Here is a 10,472-nt window from a genome sequence, read left to right on the forward strand (position 1 = left end):
CCCCACCCACTTACTGTCAGGCACTGCCCAGGCCCTGTTCCTGCCCAGAACACAGCATGTAAAAAAAGCACAGACCTTGCTGGGCCATGAAGCAGTGATGGTGTTGCTGACTGACTGGGCAGGGAACAGAGTTTCCTTGTGCTACATACCTATGAGGGAAAGCAGCCCAACCTGGAGCTAAGCTGTGCCTGACAATAAGTGGGAGAGAAGGGGACAGCAGGAGTTGGGGGGCAGAAGCTGCAGAAGGCAAGTGGAAGGGGGTGAGGGGGAGCAGGCAGCTGCTGTGGGTCTGACTCTGGCCCCAACCCAAGCTCAGAGCCAGAGTCAGAGCCACAGTAGCCACCTGCCCCTGCATTGCTCTGTATGCGTAACTAAGATGAAGGCTTTTTTTCTCCATGCTGTTTGAGGGGGAATCTCATCTTGGATTTGAGTAAATATGGTAATTTCCTATATGGCACCACATCAAATTAGATACTCAAATATAAAATGTACCTATTATATTTATCTATATCCATTATATTTCCAATGTCTAAAATATCAAAAAAAGGCATCAGGTCTGCCTTTGGCAAACCAGTATTACATGTCATTCTGTTTTCCATTGACCTCCATGTCTTTCATTATTCTTTCCTTCAAATGTTGTTCTAAATCCCCTTACATGCTACAGAGATCAGATTAGTGAGCCTGTAGCTGCCCAGATCACTTTTTCCTTTTCTTAAATATAGATACAATGTTTGAAATTCTACAATCATATGGTACCATCCCCAACTTCACAGATTCATTCTGTTCACTGCCTATCTCTTTTGGGTGAGAGGCTCTTTTCTTCTTTCTTGAATTATGCTTCTTGACACAGCATGCTCAGAATACATGTAAAACAAGAAGCACCATATGTAAAACAACATTTCTAAATTGCAAATAAGTATCCAGCCTTTCTTAAGGGGGGCACTTCGTTATCTCAGGATCTCTTCACAGTGTTATTTAAATGCTACTTCAGATTTCTAATCCTTTGTTCCTGCTTGTCGGAGGGAAGTAACCTTCAGCTCTTGCTGAAGGAATATTTAAAATCAAACCTTTCTTGGTTTGGTTAGTCAGTAGAACAGCAAATTTTAAACTGGGTTTACAAGAGTCCCTGTATGAGATAAAAATCAAATGATATAGCAGCAGGGTGGGATGTGAGAACCAGTTCAATAAATTAGCATTCCTCTAAATCCATTCATAACAACAAATAATCAAAAAAGTAAATTACCAGGTACTATAAGTCTAACAAAATCTTTTCAGTAGACATCTTATGTAATGAGGGCTCCACTCTTATCACTGGCTACTTCGGGTTGCGTAGCTGTGCATGATCAGTTGCCATATTGGTGCCTCTATTTTTACTGTATTCTTGTGAATTTTGAAAAATCAAGGCACTGCTTATGTATTGGATGTATTATACATCTTATTTGCCACTTTACCACTGATTTTAAATGTTGTATCTAAATGAAAGCAGCCTGAACTTTCATTAAAATGCAGAAGCTTCCTAATTTCTCCAGGGAGAAAAGGTGTTGGCTCCCTGCCTCTTTCCTTCTGGATGGGACCCGAGAAGTAACAATGCAAATATATTAATATTGCATGGTCAGGGCTACTTTCTATTAATATGCCATTAATATAATGACCCTTGCACTACATTTAAAGATCAAGAAGATCAATATTTATTCTGAGGTCAGAAAAAATCAATTTTGCAGTAAAATGAGTCATATTTAATATATCCCATCACAATAATTAAGTTTATATATAAAAAGAGCATTGATATGTGAATAATGGGTGTTATGACAGATGAATTTTATCTCACAAAACAGCACATGTAGATAATATGGGAAATGGAAATATGTCAATTAATATATGTGTCTTGCTCTCCAAGCACTTTGCCAAATTCTTCTGTGTCTCCCTAAATCTTTTGCTAACAATGCTGCTAAATAGAAAGATAAGAAGCCATTGCTTCTTATAGACCAAGGAAATCAATATGGTATTACTAATACTCCTGGTGTTCCTTCATTTCCATTCCTGATTGTCCTTTTAAATGACTATTATAGTTTCCACAGCGTGTAAAAATTGCTGCCCATCAGTCCTCTCCTGCATATTTTTAGTTTTACCACTATATAATAATGTACACTGGAAACCATTATGACATGGGAAACTAGATCTGTTTTATTGCATAATCTGTTATATGGTATGGATAAAAGGCACAACACCAGGTAACAGCAGTAGCAATCATCCCTATATAATCTCTCTCAATTTACAATCTCAAAGTAGTTTAAAACAAGTTTCTCCAGATCTTTTCAGGTGGGTAAAACAGGACAGGTATGAAGTGACTTATACAAAGCCACAGAGATACTGGAAGATCCAGGATTAGCACTCCCATAATTACTTCCAGAGAGATTAGTATTTCTCAACTTCTAACCACTAGACCAGGGGTTTTCAACCTTTTTGGGTCAGTGTACCTCAGGCGGCTGATCAAAAAGGCAGGAGTTCCCTGGCAGCCAGACAAGCAGGGGAGAGGTGTCCCCCAGCAGCCAGTCATGGGGGGCCCCCCCCCGCTGGGGGGGGGGGGGGGGGGGGGGGGTGTCCCCTGTGACTGATCGGCAACTGTGCCAGTGCAACGGCAGGGGCAGAAGTGCCAGCAGTGCAGCAGCGGAAATGCCGGCAGCACAAGTGCTGGCGGTGCAGTAGCAGCAGAAGTGCCAGGAGCAGCGGCAGTGCCCGCTGCCCGCTGCCAAGTACCCTTTAAGGCCATCCCAAGTACCCCTGGTTTAAAACCCCTGCACTAGACACCCCCCTTTGCTGCACAGTAAATGACTTTGTGACAGCTGGACCTTTTGTACACTATTTAAATGGGCAAATGAAACTAGAAGCATGCTCTTCCAAAGCCTGTATTTCTTATGTAGATATATATATATATATATATACACACACACACACACACACATATACACACACACACACACACAGGAACTCTGTATGATACATAGAGAGTACAGTAAAGACACGTCTCTCAAGGCAGCTGTTGAGAAGCCTGCCCTGCCCACCCATTCCCATACACTCAGGCTTCTTGGCAGCAGTCTCGAAAGCTGTAGGGCACCAATGTAGATATAGGATCATAGATAGGATCAGAGCAAAGTAGGCCTGGAAGGGACTTCACAAGGTGATCTAGTCCAGCCCTTTCCTCACAGCAAGATCATCCCTGACTAAACCATTCCTGGAGTGTCTGTCTAACCTGCTTTCACAAGTTTCCAAGGATATAGATTCTATAATTCTAGGAAGCCTGTTCCAATTCCTCACCACCCTCATGGTCCGAAAGTTCCACCTAATCTCTGGCCTAAATTTTCCCTGCTCCCATTGCTCCTAGTCCAGTCCTCTGCAGCCACAGAATAAAGTTGCATTTCAGTACTGATTTTTACATTTGGTTTAAAGAGAGGCCTGCTTTCTTATATGATTTCCAGCAGTCTCAGCTGCTTGCTTCTGTTTTGTTTAACAAATAAAAGCTTTTAGTACTTTGAACTCGCCACAAGTTGCAAAATGCTAAAATTGTCCATTAGAAAAACCTTAATCAGTCAGAAAGTTGGTAAATTATACCTTCATGTCATCCATATTGAGTATCCATTACTCCTGGACATAGCACATTAACTGACTCATTAGCTATTTCAAACCATATGGACTTGGGTTTGGGTGGGTCACTTTGATAATATCCTGAGGTGAGCTTCCTAATTATTGTAATTATGTGATCTCAATCATGGGGCCAGTCACACAAAATAGTGTCAGAGACTTTAAAATGGGTGTCAATGCACCTAGACAATGACTGAGATGAGCGACATGCCCTCTGGATGTTTTAGGTCCCTTGATACAGAGAAAAGTAATTACTTAAAAAGTTCTGAGAAACTGGCAGTGAGTGCAGTGATGATGAAGTAAACACGCAGCAGTGCACAGAGTGCTGTGGTTCTGCTTGAGGCTGAACAGATTTCTCAGCAGAAACTGGGAAGGCTGACGGCTTGTTGCTGCTGTTCTTTATACAGAGATGTTATGTCTCTGGTGTAAATTTAGCAATGATATTTTAAGGAGCAAAGAGCTCTGGGGGTGAAGGGGGGAATTAAAAGAGGAAGTGCTAAAATGTCAGTGTTAAATACCACAAAGGTGTCACAGTCCAACAGTGTGAGAAGTTACAAGTTGTTCACCTACTGCAGCAAATTTAAGGGGCTTTGTGAAGGCTGCAAGATTTCAGATAATTGACTGAAAACTTTTATTCTCTGCTTAGGTAGCTGAGCTGAAGCAAGTAACAAAAATATATAAAGGATTGAAATAAATGGAAAATGGAATATAAGTTTTAATGTATAGTATTTTAAACAAAGAGCCCAATACAGAATCAGACCACAGCGATGATATTTGGTAGTTTTAAGTGTACATATAATACTTTCTCCCTGAAAAAAACCCTCAAAATACTTTGTACATGTAAACCATACTAACAGCATGGCTCTTTGTCACCCTCTGCAAGCTTTTCCATGAACAAAGGTTTATCAATATGCTACTACCTCTGAGCTAAAGGGTCAGGGTACAATTGTTGAAGTTTGTAAGTGACTGACAAGCAGACGCCCTACTTTCAAAAGTGATGTAGGCACATATGAACCTCAAGGGCCAGATTTTTAAAGATATTAGATGCCTAAAGATGCAGATGGGTGGTTTTTACAGCAAGACCATGATTTCCTTTCCTTGGCTGTTGCGAATGCAATTATACCACCAGAGGCCCTTACAGGAGCTGGGGAGAGATACCCTCCCTCCAATACTAAGGGAGGGTGAAGATTATTGAATTATATCTGTTCATAACCTGAATATAACTAGGACACTCAGCAACAAATAACCAAAGGTTGGTTTGTAAGTCCTTCCCTAAGAGGTAATGCTAAAGCCCGTCTGGTAGTAGCAGGTGGACTGAAAATGCCGTACAAGAAAATGTAAATGATAAAACCGTTAGTTAAAAGTTTCAGCCAATAAAGCAGAGAATAAACAAGTAATCCGGGCTCCTAGGGTGATTCACAGAGACAGCAGTGATTTCTGGCTGCCGCCAGGCCCCCAGCAAAAGTGTGTGGTGGCATTGGCAGCTGGTATTTTTTTTGCACCCCACTCAAGTCAGTGCCTGGGATTGGTGCCCTGGTCACCTCACCTTAGTTACTCTACCAGTGGAAAGTTATTTACTCAAGTGCCATCATTATCACTTTTCTCACATCCTAGGCATAATTTCTAATTAAAGTCCTAGTTCTCATACCCTTCCCTCCTGCTCGTTAATGACTTACTCTGGATATGGACCCTTTGTAATTTGACTTAGCACAGGATCCCTCCCACCTGCTTGTCTTGTAAGGGTCCTACAGAATTGGTCCTTCAGTAGTATGGCCTGAGCCTCTCATCTATTAGCAGTGATCTTCAAAAGGTATGCTTGACAACCTGATGATGTTTTCTTCCTCTATATCAGGGCTGGGCAATTAAGGGCTGCATTGGTAGCTCCACCCCTTGACAGGTGCCCTGCCCCCTGGTTGCCATCTTGTGACCAGAAGTCCTGTCCCCTAATCCCTAACCTTTGCCACCAGAAGTCCCTCCCATTGCCCCCGGAAATACTCCTTTCAGCAAGGGGTTTTGTCATCTCAGAACCAGAAAAATACCAATTATATTCTAAAAATCAAATGTCTACAACATTCATTAATGTGATTTCAAAAAATATTTTGTCCTGATTTACATGCGTTTGTGTAGTGTACATAGAAATGATTGCACAATAGCTTAAAATGAAGCCTTACTCTTGTATATTGTGGGGGGTGGGGGCATGGGTGGAGGGCTGTTAGTGTATGGGTATGTGGGGTGTAGGGGTATGAGTGTGGGGTGAGGGAGCATATGGGTGTGTATGTGGATATGTGGGGTGTGGGTGGGTATGAGGTTTGTGGTGGGTTCTGTGTGGGGCGAGAGTGGCTGCGGTGTGTGAGGGGGTGTGTGTGTAGGGGTCTGCATGTATGACAGTGTGGGAGGGGTGTGGATACATGTGTACGGTGGGGTTGCATGTGGGACTTGCCCTATGAACACAGATACACATTCACACAGTCTGTCAAGACACACACCCTCTCTCTCCCTCCCTCATTGCTCTCCATCTCTCTCTCCCCCTCCCTCATTTCAGGGATGCACACACACACATCCCCTCCCACTCCTGGCCCTGGGGTACCAGCACGGGCCCTGTGCTCCTGTGGTCCGATTATGCAGCTGGGGGCCATGTAGTGCCAGAGCAGCCTGAAAGCTGCGGCTGACAGACTTCCAGGTTGGGAGTGGGGCAAGGGTGGGGGAAACTGGGGGGGGGCGGAGGGGCAAGGCCAAGCTGACCTTGGTGCTGGCTCCTGCCGGCTTACCCTGGGTCCTACTGCCCCTGGATCCTGTCATCTTTGACAGGCAGCCAGGAGCAGATAAATATTAATTTTCTAAATGTTTAGGGGCCCCACAGGCTGGATAAAATACCCTGGTGGGCCAGATCTGGTCCATGGGCCATATTTTGCCCACCTCTGCTCTGTATGCACACGCCTCAGAGGATGACACCTTTAAATAGTACAGACTTATTAAAACAACAGATAATCAACAACTTTGTCCTTATAACTAGACACTAAGCAAATGTATATGCTAAATATACAGTAGTCTATCCCTCCTCCCCTTCAATTACAATGCAGGCACTACAATGATTTGAAATGTTAGATTAAAGGTTGAGCTCCTAATTTTTTCTAACTAAAAACAAAACATGAACAGCCAATATTCATGACTATGGGAGCTCTCACATAGCCTGGTGTATGCTGGTAGTAATTGGGTCTGCTGACTAGAGAATCCAAGCAGTTATTTGTACTCTCAGAACTATACATAACTCTCTTCCTTCAGGGACACGCATCTTGGCAGAATCTCTGGCTCAGTCCTCTCGAGATGGAAATGGGTTCTTTCATAATTAGCTCTCACTGCAGAAAATGCATCTAGAATAACCTCTGTCATCCTTTCCCTCAAGTCAAACAACAGCTGGCCACTCTTCCCTCCAAGGCAACGGTAGAGAGAAAAGAGGGTAGGCTAGACACCCTTGACCTGACTTTATGAAGCTCATGTTTCCTGAGAGATTGCTAATAGGATGATGATCCAGGCAGTCAGAGAAGAGTGAGCTGTCTCCACTCCAGTCCAAGAGAAAAAATTTTACCTTTACTCCCTTCTTTTACACAATGGAGCAATTACTGGGTGAACAGCTTTATATAGGTTCAACTGCTTTGGTTCTTTGTATATAGATATATGTATGCTTATTTTTATTCTTTCTCCCTTTGCTCTTTATGTTAACACATGCTTTCATGAAAATCCCCATTCTTTACCTGAAGCACCATGGAATGCACTTCTTATGGACAGAGAGGTCATTGTCCTTCACCCATAAGTGCTTAGATTCATAAATTTACCCATTTCACTGTTACATCCAGGAAAACCACTTTTCCAGTGCAACCTTCTATTTTTCAAAGTGCTACTAAACTAAGTATATAATATGTACTGTCTTTAAAAATAAGAACCTCCTACCGCCAAGAAAAATGCACAATCTTGTTATAACGAGTGGATTATTTCAGGACTGTCAAAGGTCAAATAAGTAGAAACTTGCTTGTTCCTATATTAAGCCAGTCTCAAGCCTGTTCCCTATTTAAAAGCAAACCCCCTCCAGGTTATCCGCTGGAATCTCCCTTTTCTGTCTGTCCATTTTGTCCACTGTACTATAAACTTAAAATTACATAAGTCAAACAAACATTTACATAGTATTAAAAATGAGCAAGATTTGAAATGATGCAGTTGCAGTCATAAATCTTCAGTTTCTATTCTTCAAAGTATGTCAGAGAAGTATATAGCAAACTTTTCATTTAAAACTAATGAAGAAGCTAAACCTCAGCTACATGCGTAAACATGCAAGCCTCTGTCTTGTTAAATGAGTCACTGGGAGGGTATGCAGCCTGACTTGAATTTACAAAAATAGCTTAGACAGCATACGCAAGTACAAGTACCTAGCTTGTTATAAATTAATTGTATCATTGTGTCTTTGCTTTTAGTTTCACTTTTGCTATTGGTTTCCAATTACAGTATTTCAAATATCCCCTTCTTTCCATTATTTCCTTATTTTCTAGACTGATGTAAACTTCTGTTCTCATTTTGTAATCTTATTCTGGTCAAAAACCTGACTTTCCAATAATTCTACGTATTTCACTAGTTTCCTTATGCTCCTAAAATTCTGGACTGTTTCATGGAAATGAAATCACCCCATTCTCACTTTTTGAGCAACAGAGAAAAAAAATCAAGAGCGCAATTACAATTTTTGCTTATTTGGACAAACATTTTTTTTTCTGTACATTCACACTTAATCACATTTTTTTCACACACATGCTATTAAATTTCACTGTTAGTCTTTGGTTTCTATCATAAACCTCCTTTTCCCACTGAAAAATATCTGTGACCTCTGCCACAGCTTAGGTCAGCGAAGTCATCAGTGAAGTATGGACCCACATTTTACAAATGGCTTTGAGAGAAATGCTTGATATCTGCTACATATCCATAGATTTTGTACATACCTGATTATATTCAGTGCTGCTTCTTGCCCTGGCTTGCACGCCTTTCTGGGTGTTCTGCAGGAGGGTGAACACATGTCTCAAACAGTAAGCCACTTCATTTTTTCCTTTGGTTTTAGTTCAGTAATTATAATTCTGCTGTCTAATTCTTAGGCAAAAAAAGTTACCTGTTTAAACAGCAATGGCCCAACTATGTTATGACCTAAATTTGGAGTAGAGATAGGGAAAAGAGGTCAGGGGCAAAGCATTCTCTGTGCTTTACATGTTCTTATATCCCAAAGGGCCTTGAAAATCCCTGGTGTAATTACAGCAGCCTCCAAGGCATTGGCAATCAATATTAGAAAGGTTTCAAGTTGCTCTTTCACCAATTAGGAATTACAAAGGTTTGATGGCAGCATAGTGGTTGTTCCCTCCTTTTGTAGATGCAGGACACTGTGTTGTGTTTTGTGAACAAGCCAATTTGTAGAAGGCATGGTTTCTGGTCCCCGGTGTCCTGAGAACACTTTGTAGGTGGTTGGGATATACCCTATGAGAAAGGGTGCGAGATCCTTCCTGTGAGTGGTTCTTGTGTTGTAGCATGCATTAGTCATTATGTAGGGTACTGTTTCTTTAAATATTGCTGTACTGCAGGCCTCTTTAGGCACAATGTTTGCTTACAGTTTTGATTCCTGTTCAGAACAATAAAGTTATCAACCATGTAAACTATGCTGCTTGCTGTCTCTCTGCTGCTCTAGTCTAATCTCTCCACCGCTGTGGGGCTACAAAATATAACAGTTCTGTTGTTGACTGCTGGCTCTCTGGGCAAATGAAACTTTTCATTGGAAAGGAAATCAGTCTTGTTGGCTATGTTCTGGCAACTACTGTGGAGTAGAAGAAAGATCCACAAAGAGCATCAGGATAGGCCATGAGAAATTATTTGTGACTCAATTTGTTTGCTTCATGTTGAGCTTTCCTTTATAACCCTTTAGTTTCTGCCCTTTGCTTGCCATTTGATGCAAGTTATTCAAGAAACACAAGTATTTCATATGGCAAATAGGAAAGAAATGGCCATTGAGGAGTCACTGTGCTCAAGGCAGGAGACAGCATGTGATGATAATTTCATCTGTTCATTGTCAATTAGTGTTGTCACTGGGATTTAATTGGTCATGAGCTTTGGGGACCATGTTAGACAGGGCCATATATTGCTTGGTGACAAGAAAAAATCTGCTTATTACTTGAAGGAAGTGGTAATCCATCCAGCACTGCAGTTGAACAAAAATACTCTCTCAATTCATTTCTAATCCAGGGATTAGATCCAAGATGTGGCTGTTATGTGTGCTGGAATGATGATTAACTGTGAGTCATGGGGTGAAAACAGAGAACAAGATTTTGTCTCTGGCTTTCATCAATGGGCATGGCTGAAGGCTATCTGGACAATAAATGTGGGGAATTCCACTTGGATCATTGATTCACTGAAATTATTAGGAATACATTGTTCTTTGTAGATCTGCAGGTGAGCAGGAAACTTCACGTATCAGGACTTTGAAAAATGTTGTGTTTTCTGAGACAGCTATATTCCTTTGACCAGGTGGCTTGCCTTTTTTAAGGCAGGGCTCGAGGCTAGCCAGCCCTGTACGGTTGTCTTGAAGGAGGTCAGCTCATCCTCACAGAAGAATAAAAGAGTACCGCTGGGAAGGTTGTAGAAGGGAACTGAGTTCCTACAGTAGGAGTGAGGGGTGTTTCAACATTGCAAGAGGCCACAGGAAAGGCCTGTAGTACTTTAGGTCAGTGTTGGTAAAGGCACAGTTTTGTTTGTTGCTTTGCCTCAGTTTCCCTGCTGGGGGGGGGGGGGGGGGAAGAGAGGGGGGCGGGGGA

General features: G+C 41.9%; 1 long non-coding RNA gene across 1 annotated transcript in view; it reads right to left on the bottom strand.

Moving 5' to 3' along the window:
- Positions 1–8,866, bottom strand: part of LOC102367736 — a 40,033-nt gene extending 31,167 nt beyond the window's left edge. The window contains exons 1-2 of the long non-coding RNA XR_323010.2: positions 8,786–8,866; positions 8,622–8,675 (exon numbers count right to left, since the gene is read on the bottom strand). This is a non-coding gene — a long non-coding RNA (uncharacterized LOC102367736). The remainder of the gene's footprint in view (positions 1–8,621; positions 8,676–8,785) is intronic.
- Positions 8,867–10,472: the final 1,606 nt, after the last annotated feature.

Source organism: Alligator sinensis, unplaced genomic scaffold (genome assembly GCF_000455745.1).
Source record: "Alligator sinensis unplaced genomic scaffold, ASM45574v1 scaffold219_1, whole genome shotgun sequence".
NCBI lineage: Eukaryota > Metazoa > Chordata > Crocodylia > Alligatoridae > Alligator > Alligator sinensis.